The following is a 12,363-nucleotide window of genomic DNA, read 5'->3' on the forward strand; positions in this document are numbered from 1 at the left end:
TTTTTAACCTGAGAAGCTGCTGTTGCTCCTTTAAGAGCTGCCTGCTTGCCCAGAAGCCTTAAACATTTCTCAAAACCTGTTTTAATCCATCTCAGCAGTAGCATCAATCTTAAGGTTGGGTACTATAGGGGCTGGCATCCCATATATAATCTCAAAGGGAATTAAACCTAGCTGGTAAGGGGAATTCCTAACCCTATAAAGGGAAATGGAGAGGAGCATCACCCAGTCAGTGCCAGTCTCCAAGGTCAATTTTGTTAAGGTCTCTTTTAATGTTCTGTTCATCCTTTCTACCTGTCCTGAACTTTGGGGCCTATATGCACAATGCAATCTCCAATCTGCCCCAATAAACTTAGCTACATTCTGACTTACCTTGGACACAAATGCTGGCCTATTGTTTCCTGTTTCTGTACATCCTGGCCAAATTAGTGGGCCGTCTTGCGGCCGCCTTGAGACCTGCCAACAGAGCCTGGTGGTAGACTAGGAGATGTTCCCCACCTGTAGCCGTGTTGTAATCCCAATTGGGCCTCTTATAGGGAAAGTAATCATCAATATGGGATTTGTAGTTGGAATTCCTGTAGTGTCTGGGACATTTTTGTGCACTTCTGAAATAATACATCCCCACTCCTCTTGGTAAACAAGACCTGTAAAAGCTGCTGGCAATCGGCCCGGGTGGGCTGGTGGGTAAAAAGCAGAGAACTTGGCATTCTGAGTTCTCCAGTTAAACCTGTGATGTGGCAAAAGGCCAGTAATGATGAGACTGATTGCCATTAGCATCTGGAGGGCCCCATGGCCCCTAAGGAAGGACTGTAGAATCTGCCTCTGGTTCCCCAGAGGGAGAAGCTGCATGGAGGCTCTGGGTCCTTGGCACTAGGCCAGATGGTGGTTCCAACCTGGATAAAGGAGCAGGAGTTGGTTGAAGAGTGGGAGGAGGAGGAGGTGGAAAAATTATTTCCATGGGAGTCCCATGCTGTAAAACAGATTAAGGGGGGGTCTATGGAGCCAGGGCAGTGGCCTCTGGTTTCGGAGAGCCTGTGGAAGGAGGACTGTTAGTGGGGGTCAGAAAAGGCTTAATCTATGGAGGTAGATGAATAACTAGATCCTTCCAAACTACAATATGGGGCACCTGGTCTGGGTGCCCGCATGCTTTCTGAAAGACTCTATTTCCCATCACAAGGCCACTGGGAAGGTGGAAAGTTCCTTCTGGCAACCAGCTCACATTGAAGGTGAGCCATTCTAAGCTGCAAAAAAAAGTCATTTTTTTTCTTTTCTCATGTCAACTGAAAGACCGTGAGCTCTAGTTTTAACTTCTCCAAAATGAGTCAGAACCAAGTCAAGAGGCTTGGAGGTATTCCGTCCCATATTGTCAGTCAGTCTATTCATCAAGAGAACTCAGGAGAACGCAAAAGAAGTAAGGAAAACAATTTCAACAAATAGTAAACCACTCATACACAAAAAAGAACCGGTTGTCTCAGACAAAAACGAAACCAAAGGCAACAACTTACAGCCTATACCCAGGCTAACATCACAGGACAAAACTGAAATCATAGAAACGAAAACAGCTGCAGTTTTAAACAAAAGTAAAATCAAGCACTCTCAAGTAGACACAAAACCACAATCACAAAAATTAAACAGTAACTCCAGGCAAAACACCAAGGGGGGGGGACAATTAATCACGCACAGAAACCAAGTAACACTGAAAACCTGGACTTCTCTGCCACAGAAGTTTCAGAAAACTGATCCTCACTCCGGTTCCCCTATCCCAGGGGTTCCAAGGAGGTAAAGACAGATCCTCACTCCAGTCCCCCTATCCCAGGGGTTCCGAGGAGGCAGAAACAGACAAAACCTGGGCTTCTCTGCCACAGAAGTTCCAGGAAACCTATCCTCACTCCGGAGGCAGAAACAGATCCTCACTCCAGTCCCCCTATCCCAGGGGTCCCGAGGAGGCAGAAACTCCAGGGCACCAAAATGTCTTTTGAAGCCCCCCACAGTCTAGGCCCCGACACGTCTGTTATACCTAATCTGGCTGCTCCCGTAAGCACCTCGAGGCTTTTCAGGATAAGAAACAAATAAAGGCAAACAAACATTTAAAGCAGACAGACAACATAGAAGACGTTACACTTACCCGCGGGACTAAGCTCTCCGGGTCAGGAGTCCTGAAGGTCCCGAGGCATCCCGGACGAGCCCCCAAATGTTATGCCAGGTTCACGGGACCCTCAGAGACCACCAGGAGATGACTCGATGCAATTGCAAGAGAGCTTTATTACGAGAGCGATCGAACTCGGAACCCAAGTCTCACTGGCGCAGCAGTAGAGAAGTGGGACCCCAAACTCTGAGTGAACAGGAGTTTTAAAGGGAAAGTCTGTGAGCCGGGGGTTTCCATGGCAGCAAGCAGGGGGGCACAAGCCTTGGCATTACAGAATTGGGTAAAGTTTAGCAGGGCGGGGTGACCTTTTCTGAGGCACACAATCACAGTGGCTAAGGCATATAATCACAATGGCTATTTGTCTAAACCATATCTGAAACATTGGGGAGAATTTTCCCACCCCATTCTCAACCGATTCCCATTGATTATTGCCAGGGAGTTTGTCTCTATTTTCTATGAAGCATTTATTCTGTTATATTTCCTGCAGGCTGTTGCTAGGAGAGTTAACTTTGTTTTCTGCCAGGTGTACACTCTGTGATATTTCCTGGTACCTGAATTCAGTTCCCAGTCAAAATCTTTATTTTAAAATGGAGTTATATTCTGGCTAATTTAAACTCTTCAGTGCAGGTCCAGCTTGTTGGAAGTCTGTGAGGTCAGAGCTGAACACCTGCAGCTTGTTGGAAGTCTGCACCTGTAGCTGCTTTGGCACTGTTGTGGCTATAGGAAACATCTGTGTCTGGCAGGACACTGAAACACATACATAGGCAAAAGATAAAGTTGAGTGGGGAGAGGCGGCGTCTGGGCATCTCCCATTGGGGGCAAAGAAGTCACCAACTTTCCAGAGGCGTCCCAATGGGAAGGTGTGACTCCAAGCAAGAGGGGTGCTACCTGGTCCAATATTCGTCAGCTTTTGGCCAGGGACCAGGCCCAGTGAGGCACGGCCAGAGCACAACAGTTTGCCTAGTGCTAGGTCTTCCCACGAGTGAGTGAGAAGGGGGAGAAGGAACCATGTGCGAGAGGGGACGTACCGCCCAGGGGAGACTGAGGCCCTAAAATGGAGGTCAGCATAGAGGGTCAACCCTAGACAGTTAAGGCTATGGCTGGGGGAGTCCCTCCATCTCAAAAGATAGTACGAAGTTGCTGGAGCTCTGTGTTTATGCTGAGAAAATGGAGTGAACTCACCAATCCAGCCAGTGTTGCATGCAGTAAACAGCAGTCTGGTAGCCAGGGAAGGAAGTCCCAAAACCAGGGAAAGGGGAGGAGTCCCACCTTTTGAGATAGGCAATAAGTGTAGTACTTATCTGGAGTCCAATTGACCTGAGAGGTGGATTTAGGTGGACTTTTTGCAGTTTACAAGAATTACTTTAAGTTTTAAGAAGGAGATAAAACTTTAGACACGTTAATATAACAATTGTAGTCTGCATTGAAATATACATTGTAGAAAAAGCAGTAGACATACATATTTGTGTTAATAGCATAAGTATTTTTTAAAGTGAGCTCTGAAAAGGCAAAAGCCTTTTATGAAGTAAAAGGGAAACTCACTTGATCTTAACTTTTAGTATAAGCATACACATTATGGAGGCTTACAATCTTGAGCTTAGAACCATAATAGTGGAATAGTGGTATAGTAGAATGTTTTTGTATCATTTACTTAAGACTTTCTAATTTTTTGCATTTATCAACGCTGAAACATTTTCCCAGACCAAATAACAACACTCTCTAGATTTTTACAACCTAAACACCTTTTATCCTCAGACCCTACATAAGCTCTCTATTTTTTTTTTATCTAACTATATATCTTAAGACATAGGCAACTGACATGAATCCCATGAGCAAGGCAAACCTGTTTTTCTTTTTAAATAAGAGATCTAGTACCTAGTAGTTCTAGCTAACTAATAAACTGATCAATGAGCTAACAGTGGATCTAATTGTCTGCTCTTTATCTGCAAAGCTACCATTAGCTTAGCATAGCCATCAAGGTGATCAGAGACCTGAGAAGGATAAATTATAAGCTAAATAAATATACCAATCTATGTGCCAATCGAAATGACAGGGATGACTAGTTAGTCCATCACCTAGGCAGTGTCCCTGGCTCCTGTGGTCTCATGGCATCATGAGCAGAGGCGGTCCAGCTAGGCACAGATGACAGACTGCTTCTGTGGAAAGAGGAACATGAGAGATTGACCTCACCTTGCCTCTCACAATGTGAGACAATAGCTCTCCAGGTGTCCAGGGCTTTGTCCACAGTGTGTGTAGGCTGGGCCCTATCAGTGGGCCAGTTGGGGCAGTATTACCCAGTGGTTAGCAAACCACAATCCAGAGTCGCAGTCATTTGTCGTTGTGCCCAAATCTTCTTGGAGACCTTAGGGAGCTACTGTCAGGATTTTGGGACTCTGTCACAATAAGCTTACACATGTTAAAATGCCATTTTCATCAGATCTCTGACAAGCTTGAGGGCCAGCATATCTGAATTACTCTTTGTTTACCTTTATTATCGGCTCCAAAGGGTGTCCTATAAAACAGAATGCTATAATCTCTAATTCTGGCATATTCCTTAGGTGCATGTTTTAGAACTATATTTTAAGTAGCCTAGACTTAACCTTAAAAAAAAACCTAAACAAAGAGACTAGGTAAGGCTCAACTGCAGTATTTAGCATAACTTTAAATCTGCTCTTTCTGAACTAAAATCAAAGCAAACCTTTTAATCAGATACAGTTTATAGAAAGGCTAGCAAATCTTGCTGCTCCTACCACTTGCATTAAAATTGAACAGTAAAAAGCTTAAAGGGCAAATTACTTAGCAGTAATCAGAGGACTGAACATAACTGATAAGACCTAAACAAGGATGGTCGCAAACTCATGGCTCCACCCTCTATATCTCTGGACCAGCATGGCGGCTGGCCACGTGTTACCTCCAAAGATACAACAAGTTCTGTGAAACATTTACAATTTTTCCATAACCAAAAGTTCTAACATTGTGATCAAATAAGTTATAGAACCAACTGCATAACAGAACAGTACAAAACAATTTTAAACTGTACAAGCTATTCTGGCCATACCAAACCTATCAGCCAGAATTCTTCCCCCTTAAAAAGCATAAAAAAAAAAAAAAAAAAAAAAAAACATTTTGCAATGAAGAATCACCAGACTTTTAAATGAATTATAACATATTTTTAAATACAATTCTTTCTCAAATCATATTAACTCTCTGGCTTTTTATAATACATCCACTAACCTTCTGCAACATTCTATATACCTTCAGGTTCCTAGCTTCCTTTTTCTGGCTTAACCAGACATTCTTGCTTTAGACAAGCTAATCTTTTTTTTTTTTTTAAATATCTCTTGTTCTCTCCCTTGCTTTTCAGACAACATAAAAACTCTCACCAAAATCCTTTCCATTCTGACATGATCCTGCTGGAGCCCAGCATCCATGATTTACTTTTTTATAGGCAAAGCAAAAACAAATTACATTAATACAAAAAGAAGTTCTGAAACTGCCAAATTTTTTTCTCTAAAATTCCCTGTAGCAGACTTGGTGGTCCAAGGTCACATAAACAAACTCTAAGGAACTTAGAACAAGTTTTAAGGAACTTGGTAAAACTTCCTCTTTTCTGTCTCAAGGTAAAGACAGGGTGGTTGATCTTAGCATCTTTTGGAGCTTGAGGGAGCAAGCTGGAGTTGATATGCAGGAAGGGGCATTATCTTGAGGAGAGGGGGTGAAAGGCTTAAGGCAGGATAGATGAATCCAGTAAGGGAAGAGCAGAAGTATTAGTTTGGCTAACTTGTAGGGATGTGCTGCAGAGGAGAAGGTCATCTATATACTGTATAAGTTTAGATTTAGGGAGAGATAAGGAGAGTAGATCAGACGCTAGGGCCTGGCCAAAAAGATGTGGGCTGTCCCGGAATCCCTGGGGTAAAACAGTCCAGGTAAGCTGAGTAGAGACCAGAGTGTCAGGGTCAGTCCAGGTGAAGGCAAAGATATTTTGTGACTGGGTGTCTAAAGGAATAGAGAAAAATGCATCCTTGAGATCCAGAACTGAGAAATGGGACGTGCCTGAGGGGATAGTGGAGAGGAGGGTATAAGGGTTAGCTACCACGGGGTGGAGAGGAATGACTGCAGAATTTAGTAGGCGGAGATCTTGAACCAGGCGATAGCTTTCATTGGGCTTTTTAACCACAAGGATGGGAGTGTTAAAAGGAGAGGAAGTGGGGCGGAGGAGTTTTATTTTCTTAGAAGGTCAGAGATAATAGGCTTAAGTCCCGTAAGACTCTTAATAGGAAGAGGGTATTGAGCCTGAACAATATACCGGGTGGGGTCCCATAGCCGAATGACTACAGGGGAATGGTGACTAGCCACAGAGGGGTTTTGGACATCCCAGACTTGGGGGTCCACTTGAGAGGCTGGTAAAGGAAACGACGTGTCAGAGCTGGTAGGTAAGGTGGCTAGGAGGAGGAGGAGAGAGGACACTGGTGAGCTTGGGGTCAAGCAGATGGGTAGAGTAAAGGAAATAGAGGCTCCTACTTTGGCTAAAAAGTCCCTTTCCATTAGGGGAACTGGACAGGCTGGCATTACTAAGAAGGAATGAGTCAAGGGAACGCCCCTAAAAATACAATTAAGTGGTGGAGTCCAGCAAGGCTGGCAAGGTTGTCCCCCTACCCTGACAATAGAGGAACTACAAGGAGAGGTTGGTCCCCAGTACTCCCTTAGGACTGAGTAAGTGGCTCCGGTGTCCACAAGAAAGGAGATGGCTCGCCCTGATACCATGATAATTACCTGTGGCTCCCTGTTACTGATGACAGTGGTTGGGTCAAGGGAACCCGGGAACCTTCAGTCGTCCGTAGCCAGGCCTAGGATATCGGCTGGAGGGCGATCTGGGAGTGATGCCCCCATATCATGGGAGAAACGGTGGCAACCAACACCCCAATGTCCCTCTTGGTGGCATTTTGGACATGGCCCCGGCTGCTTTCAGGGGTTAGGGCAAGCCCTGTCCCAGTGACTTTTTTTTACCACATTTGAAACAGGGACCCAGTGGTCCTTGTGCCTTAGAAAGCAAGGGAGCCTGGGTAGTGGCCGAGGCCAGTCGGATGGCCTGGGCCAGCATTTGGTATTTTTGTCTGCGGGCTTTTTTATCTCTCCCGTGGAACACCTCAAAGGCCAGCACTAAAACTTAAACCTGTGGAGTCAGAGGTCCCCTCTCCAAGGATTTAAGCTTAGCCCTGATGTCGGAGTAACTTTGGGAGAAGAAATAGGTCATCAGGAGTTGCCTGCCCTCTGTACTTTCAGGGTCTAGATTAGTGTGTTGTAAGAGAGCCTTTGTAAGGCGCTCTAGGAATTGAGACGGGTTTTCATTTTTGTCCTGAATGACCTCCTGGAGCTTTTCATAATTAACTGGCTTAAGGGCTGCCTTGCGGAGACCAGCCAGAAGGCAGGTTGCAAACCGATCTCTGGCTAAAATGCCATTGTAATTCCACTGTGGATCCTGGTCTGTTACCGCCTCAGCTCCGACAGGGTGCGAAGTATTTGTTTGATGAACCTCATCTGCATGCATTTTAGCCTGTTCCCAAACTCATCTGCATTCCTCAGGTAATAGGTTATTGGCAAGGATCATATAAATATCATGGAAGGTGAGACTATAAGATTGAGTGAGATATTGAAATTCCTTAATGAAGGTAGAAGGATTAGAGGTATAGGATCCTAATCTCTTTTCTACTTGAGAAAGTTCAGTTAATGAGAAGGGAATGTGCACCCTAATTAAGCCGTCTATACCTGCCACTTCCCTCAAGGGGAGGATAGAGGCTGGCTTATGTTGAGTAGAGGTATCAGACTTTGCTATAGAGCGGGTAGGGGTTGTGGGTGGGCTGATAGTTGGTGGGGTGAAAGTGGGTGCCAGAGTGAGGTGACTAGGATAGTCTACTGCTGGAGAAGGGAGTGAGGGTTTTGGAGAAACTGAAGGAGAGGAAGAGGGAGTAGAAGGGGAGGGGGAAGGACCCGGAGGTTGTGAGGATTCCGGAGGAGCAGGAGGGGAAGAGGCTGGGGTAGGCACCGGAGGTTGCGAGGATTCCGGAGAGACTGGAGGTTGACAGCGGCGGGGTGGAGCTTCATCCGCTGGGTCAAAGGTAGAGAGCTCCTCAGGTTGAGATTTTATGGTTAGGAGGAGTTGAGTGGGAGAACAGGAAGAGCAGAAAGGTTTAGAGTGGAGAAGAAAGAAAGCTTGAATGTAGGGTACCTCCTTCCATTTACCAGATTGCTGACAGTAATTAAGATCCCGTAAAATATTGGGATTTAACGTGTCGTTAATTGGCCAATTTGGAACCTTACCTGAAGAGTATGTAGGCCCAGTCTTATTACAGAGGCGTATGAGTTCGGAAGTTTTTAACCATAAAGTCTTAAAATTCTCCAGAAGACATCCCAGTGGAGAGACTGAAGGGACGGGTGGTGTCTGGGCATCCCTAATGGGGGGGGGAAGACGAGAGAGACGTGACCTTCCAAAGGCGTCCCAAAGGAAGGTGCGACTCTCACAAGAGGGGTCCTACTGATCCAATAACTCTTCAGCTTTTGGCCAGGGACCGGCTGCCTAGCTAGGTCTTCCCACAAGCAAGTGAGTCGAGTGAGCGAGAGGGAGGGAGAAGAGGCCATGTGCAACTGAGAAAGCTCTCCCAGGGGAAACTGAGGCTCTAATAGAGGAGTCTAGCAATAGGGATCAACCGTAAAGCCAGTAAACTCCATGGTTGAGGGTTCCCCCGCTTCAAAGAGCCCTGGGAAGGTGCCGGACTCTCAACGGTCACTCTTTCCTTGCCCAGAGAAACGTTTATGCTGACCAAAAGGGAAACTCACCAATCCTTCCGGTGTTGGATGCCTCGGTAGCGATCTGGTAGCAGGAAAGTGGAGATCTCGGGTGGATTTGGAGCAAAATGGGTCTCCAGCAGCCCCGGCGGGGTGCCAGCACTCCCCGCTCTGTGTGCCCACTGGAGGGGACCTATCCTGGCCAAAATGCACCAATGTTAAAACTTATGAAGAAGCAGGAGTCAACCAATATTCTCTGTGAGAGATTTATTAGGAGGGAAGGGGGAGCAGGACATAGAGAGAGAGAAAAGGGAAGGGGCACCCCAAGAGAGAGAGAGAGAGAGAAAGAGACAGAGAGACAGAGAAAGAGTAAGAGAGTAAGAGAGAGAAGTAAGAGAGAGACCACGTGTCGGTATCACCCCTTTAAGGGGGCATGGTAACTGTAAGACCTGGGGTCTCACAGCTCAGGAGTTTAAGATCACGCCCTTCCCAGAAACTCCCCCAGACCAAGACTCGTTGCAAAAGCAAGAGGTTTATTAACCATTGTGCAATGGGGTCACCCCTGCCGGTCAGCAAAGAGTGGCACCGGGAAACAAAGGCTTTTAGGTTTTTAAAAGAAAAATTGCAGGAAATTTGAAGTTGCGGTTTTGGCAATTTAGGATTGGATGAGGAAGCTATATAGTAAAATAATTGGTTAGTCTTAGGTGCTCAAGCTTGGCTAGTCCTGCCAAGTGTGGATGCAGCTGCAATTGAAGGTGGGGGTGGTTAGCTCATCCTTGAAGATTAGGGGCTACGGACTTTTGGATGGAGGTCAAAAGCTACTCAGAAGAAGTCTGGGTTTGTTGCTAAGAAACACTATCTCAGAGACAAGGGTCTGGTCCTTCTTTTTGCTGAGTGAAGGTTATTGCTTGCTTGCTTTTTATATCTGTCCTCACAGATAGGGTCACATTCCTCCATTCTCTGGAAAGGTACTAAGAGGCTTTAGCTTAACCTGGACCTAAAACTCAAAACTATAGGCTTTAGAATATATATAGGTTACAAAGTTAGCCTAACCCTTTCATAACCACGCCTTCCAGGTGTGGCTGCCTGGCTGGCAACACATGATGACATCACAGGAGCTGGTTGTGTTCCAAAATACTAACAGGAATGAGAAAACCTACATGACTAAGACTACCCTCCTGATTAGCCAGCCAAGGAGAAAAGGGGGAAATGGCTTGGTTTAGGATTTAAAACTGTTTTCTTGACTCCAATCAGGGCACCTGCCACTCTCAGCTGGTCCCCAGCTTTGTAAAGCGGGAAAATAAACTGCCTTGGTTTCACTACTGTATTCCTGGTCTCTAGTGCTTATTATAAAAAAGGAATCTTTGGTGTCAGACTCCTAACGTGGGGTGGTGTTCAAAGATTGACTTTACATCAGCTGAATTTAATTCCACACTTAAATCTTAATATTAAACTCTTAATTTCTCCTAAAAGCCTTTATTTTGCCAGCTGTACTAGTTTGGTTTCTGCTATGATAAAACACTGACTAAAAGCAGATCGGGGAAGAAAAGAGCTTATTTCACCTTACAATTTATAGCCCACTATTAAAGGACGCCAAGACAGGAACCTGGAGAAGAAACTGACGCGGACGCCTTAGAGGAACCCTGCTTACTGGCTTGCTCCACTTCCTTCCTTATTAAGCCCAGACTCACCTGCCCAGCTCTTAACAATCAGAAAATTCATGGAAAGTGTGCCCACGTCCTAGGCTGATGGAGACAACGGCTCCCTGAGAGTCCCTTTCCCAGGTGACTCCAGGTTACATTGAGTTCACAAAAACTAACTAGCACAACAGTTTAGACGAGTTTGTTTCCCAAAAAGTTGATCAAGCTTTTCTTTTTTTCTTCTTCCCCATCCCTTTTCCTATCTCACCAAGTACATCTAGGCAGAAGTTTTTGTTTCTTGACGCTTAGTATCATAGACTGCTACATTTTGAGGATTACAATTATGACTTAAGCTACTAAACAATTAGAAAGAAAAAAGTTGTTATTATTCCTGTTATTACTATTATTGTTGTTGTTGATGTTGTTATGAATCCCTAAAAAAGCACCCCTGGTTTAGTGGCAATTTTCAAAGCCTTTAGTACCACCTATATTTCAAATGGGCACCCAAACTCCCAGAAGAAATAAGCTATGAGTGGACAAAGAGAGGGTGAGAAAGACAGAGACACACAGAGAGAGACAGAGAGAAGGGGGCATCTTGCTAATAGGTTTGACTTCAAGATAAATTTTGCATTTGTGGCCAAGGAAAAGAGAACGTGCCATCCCTTTTTGAAGTACGATGAGCAATTATGAAGAAAGTATTCTAAAAGTTGTGTGAATGGAGATTCCAACTATTTCTTGCAACGTTCTGTGGAGCTTCTAGAAACAGGGAGATGTGGTGGGCTTCGTGCCTGCAGGTGTCCGTCCACAGAAGAAATGTAATTGGCTACACTCAGGAGGCAGCACTATCTTTTTTACCTCAGAATTATATTAAGAAAACTGTCTGCTCTTTCCTAGGTAGAAGGACTTGGATACATCTTTGTGGCTTGGTGAAGCCAAACTTGAATTTCGTCACAGTGGCCAAATGGTCATGTTGTCAACTTGCCTTCTAAATATGTGTGCTAATGCCCAAAGACCTGGAACACTCTTAGCCTTCATCAGAGCTTCTTTTCCCAGTGGAGAATAGTTAATAGAGAGATGAAAGAGATCAAAGTGGTAGGCAAAAGAGACAGCTAGGAAGAAGAGTGCTCAAGCTCTAAACTGGACATCTACGTTAACCCCACCACCACCACTCGGGAAACATCTTGGAAGATGAGGCAGAAAGAATGTAAAAGCTGAAAGCTGAGGCGTGGCAGTGTGACATACTGTGTCTTGGACATGGCGTGCCTGTCACTCATGAGCAGCTGAGGTTAAGATATTCGGTTTCTACCAGCCCACCCAAAGACAAACAATGATGACAAGAGACCCAAAATCCAGAACCTAACTTTGTACTTATGCATTTAAAGTTCAAACAATGTGAAGCCATCGGTGGTTGTTTATAATGTATAGCATAATGTGCTCATGGCTACCCATGGAGACAGTGATAAAAATTGATACTGACTGCAGGATTGCTGGCCCTGACACAAGCATCTGCGAGGAATCTGCATAAAATCATGAGAGAGTTAACTGAGTTCCCCGTTTCCTTCCTACATCATAGTTTGGTTGCTCTTACTAAGTCAGACGCTATCTCGCAGAAGATTGTCCACTCCAACCATTGAAGTATGGAAGTCAGACACTACTTAAACTTTTCTCCTCAAAGTAAGCTTTATTAGTACAAGAAAAGGACCCTATGATCGTCTCCATAGATGCAAAGGGCAATTTCAGAAAATTCAATAATAATTCTTGACTAGAATACCCAATAGTAATTGATATATACATTGG

General features: G+C 44.9%; 1 pseudogene; it reads left to right on the top strand.

Moving 5' to 3' along the window:
* Positions 1 to 1,114: 1,114 nt before the first annotated feature.
* Positions 1,115 to 12,363, top strand: part of LOC110559669 (large ribosomal subunit protein eL8-like) — a 30,874-nt pseudogene continuing 19,625 nt past the window's right edge.

The sequence above is a fragment of the Meriones unguiculatus genome, chromosome 1, assembly GCF_030254825.1.
Source record: "Meriones unguiculatus strain TT.TT164.6M chromosome 1, Bangor_MerUng_6.1, whole genome shotgun sequence".
In the NCBI taxonomy this organism is placed as follows: domain Eukaryota; kingdom Metazoa; phylum Chordata; class Mammalia; order Rodentia; family Muridae; genus Meriones; species Meriones unguiculatus.